The 3,226-nt window shown below is 40.4% G+C and overlaps 1 pseudogene; it reads left to right on the forward strand.

The window, feature by feature from the left end:
* Window positions 1-1,308: 1,308 nt before the first annotated feature.
* Window positions 1,309-2,569, forward strand: LOC129024900 (actin-related protein 3-like; annotated as a pseudogene).
* The last annotated feature ends 657 nt before the right edge of the window (window positions 2,570-3,226 follow it).

Here is a 3,226-nt window from a genome sequence, read left to right on the forward strand (position 1 = left end):
TAAACACCACATGTACTAATTCCACTACCAAAAGCATCCATAGCTTCCCTTCACCTTCAAAACAAAGCCTGTACTTCTCAGGCTGGAATGACAGGCCCTTCGTCATCTGGTTTCTGCTCATCTTTCCAGCCTCTTCTCTCACCATCTCTCCCTCCCCACTGTTGGCAAAGCTCACAGTGTATTCTGCCTGGGATGCCCTCCTAACCCAGGCACTGCCTGGAAATCACCTACTCTTCTTTTGAGACCAGGACAAATGTCACCTCCTCTGGGCAGCTTTTTCTGATGTCCACCTCCCTTACTTCAGGCAGAGCTGATTAGGCACTTCTTCCTGGCTGCTTCCCCAATCCCACCTTCAGCACTCTATGCATCAGTGCCTTGTGAAGCCATATGGGACCTCCCCAAGACAAAAGGAAAACTCAGTAATACCCATCCTGCCTTTATGTACAATTTTGATATATTGTTTATAATGGATTTTCTACATTTATTCTGAAGTTTTAATATTGCATTAAAATATTCTTTACCTTAATTCCTGAGGTTTTTGGTGCCCCCTTAAATTTTTGCCCAAGGAAAAGGCCTCACCCTAGTCTAGGCCCTGTAATATTCTGTCTCCCTTAGCACCATGGCTGCCTCCTTCACTTACTTCATTCACGTTTCAGCTCAAACATCACTGCAACCCAGAAACAGACTCACAGGTCAGCTAACTACAGCAAAGGCTGCTGCTGTGATTTAGTAGAGAAAAGGGCGATCTTTTCAGCAAGTGGTAGGAGCAATTGGCTGCCTGCATGGGAAAAACAATGACTCTTATCTCCTGCCTTGCATCACATACAAACATTAATTTCAGTTGGATCATAGACCTAAATATGAAAGGTAAAGCACCTTCTAGGAAATGAAAAGCCAGGAGGATGCATTCATGACCTTGAGGTGAGCAAAGATTTTTTAAACAGGATATAAAAAGCACTAACCATAAAGGAAAAGATTGATAAATTAGACTCCATTAAATTTAAGAATTTCTCCTTATCAAAATGAGTTAAGAGAATAAAAAAGGCAACTGCATTCAGAGAAAAAATATTTGAGATATAGATACCCAAATAAAAGGACTACCTGCCTGCCTGGGTTGCAGAAGTGATGGCTGCCGACTGAGCTTGCTGCTTTCTTGCTACTGCTTAGGCTTCCTGGCTGCCTATCGAATGGTGAGGGCGGCCAGGCTGTGTATGGTCAGTCAGATAGCCCCTGTCTCCCACCACCAATCTCTGTCCCCCAGCAGCATGGAGCAGACGGCGGCGGCAACAGAAGCAGGCAAGGAGGGAAATGGTGGGAGGGCTGCAGGCCTGTGTGGTGGACTGTAGCATGGGGTATACAAAACTAGGATATGCCAGAAATATAGAACCACATTTGATCATCCTTTCCCGTATTGCTACTAAGGAGTCACCAAAAGTGGGTGATCAATCTCAAAAGAGGGTGATGAAAGGTATTGATGACCGAGACTTCTTCACTGGTGATGAAGCAGTAGAAAAAACCTACATATGCAACAAAGTGGCCAATCCACCATGGTATAGTTGAAGTTGGACCTGACAAAAGGGTTTATGGAGCAAGTCATCCTAAATATTTAAGGGCAGAAACTGAAGACCATTATTTTATTTTGTCTGAACCTCGACTTAATACTCCAGAAAACAGGGAATATACTGCTGAAGTAATGTTTGAGTCCCTCAGTGTTCCAGGCTTGTACATTGCTGTGCAGCCTGTTCTTGCCTTAGCTGCATCTTGGACCTCCAGACAAGTAGGAGGACGGACGTTTACAGGTACAGTAATAGACAGTGGAGATGGTGTCACTCATGTCATTGTTATGGCTGAAGGGTATTTGATTGGCAACTGTATTAAACACATTCCAATCCCAGGATGAGATATAACATATTTTATTCCGCAACTGCTGAGAGACTGAGAAATAGGAATCCCTCGAAAACAATCCCTGGAAACTGCTAAGACAATAAAGGAGCACTATAGTTATGTCTTCCCAGATTTAGTAAAAGAATTTAACAAGTATGACGCAGATGGGTCAAAATGGATTAAGCAGTATACCAGAATCAATGCTATCTCAAAGAAAGAATTTTCCATTGGTGTTATTTCTGAGAGATTTTTGGGATTTGGAATCTTATTTTTCATCTAGAGTTTGCCAATCCAGACTTTACATAACCTATCTCAGAAACTGTAGATGAAGTAATTCAGAATTGTCCTATTGATGTCAGATGGCCTCTCTATAAGAATACGGTCCTCTCTGTAGGTTCAACCACGTTCAGTGACTTTGGATATCACTTGCAAAGAGATTTGAAAATAACTGTATGTAGATGCCTGGCTGAAATTAAGTAAGGAATTGAGTGGCAGTAGATTGAAGCCAAAATCTATTGATGTACATGTCATTACACACCATATGCAGCCATATGCAGTTTGGTTTGGAGGATCAATGCTAGCTTCCATGCCAGAGTTCTACCAAGTATGCCACACTAAAAATGATTATGAAGAAATTGGACCTAGCATTTGCCGTCACAATCCGGTGTTTGGAGTCACGTCATAAAAATGACTTCATAGTTATTGGGTTTAGGGAGGTGGAGAAGAGATAATCTTTTTCATTATGTTTTGTCTGGATGGCTGGTTTTGAGGTTTTAAACCTGACTTGAAATAGTAAGACCAAACATGATTATACAGGAATATTTTAATAAGTGTATCAACATGCAAATGTAGAAGAGAAAGAAAGTGATTGTATTATTTTTAGATTGAATATTTGAATCGTATGTGTAACAAAAGAAGTGGGTTTTAGTTCCTTCTGTGCCCTGGTATTTTGTATGTTAACGAATTATCTAAGATTTGATGGATTTATCAGTGTGTAGATAGCTCTATAATTATTTAATTGTACACTTCCAAGTATGCAATGCAAGAGCTTGTTTATATTTCACACTTTTTATACTTTGAGGATTAAAAAGTCAAAAAAAATTGTGTTTGAGAGAAAAATCATGAACAAGTAAAGGATAAATTTAACAAATAGCCCCATGAGACTTGGCATACACACTAATGGGATTCCAGTTATTATGGAGTGCTTCCATACCCCTCCACTCCTTCTCCCCAAAAGGTTTTCTTTGCAAGTGCTTTTGAAACTAAGAGCTGATATCTTGGATTAACTGATGCCTGCTGCTGCTTTCTGATTACTCACATTCTGTTTCTTGCTTTTAAAAAA

The sequence above is a fragment of the Pongo pygmaeus genome, chromosome X (genome assembly GCF_028885625.2).
Source record: "Pongo pygmaeus isolate AG05252 chromosome X, NHGRI_mPonPyg2-v2.0_pri, whole genome shotgun sequence".
Classification (NCBI taxonomy): domain Eukaryota; kingdom Metazoa; phylum Chordata; class Mammalia; order Primates; family Hominidae; genus Pongo; species Pongo pygmaeus.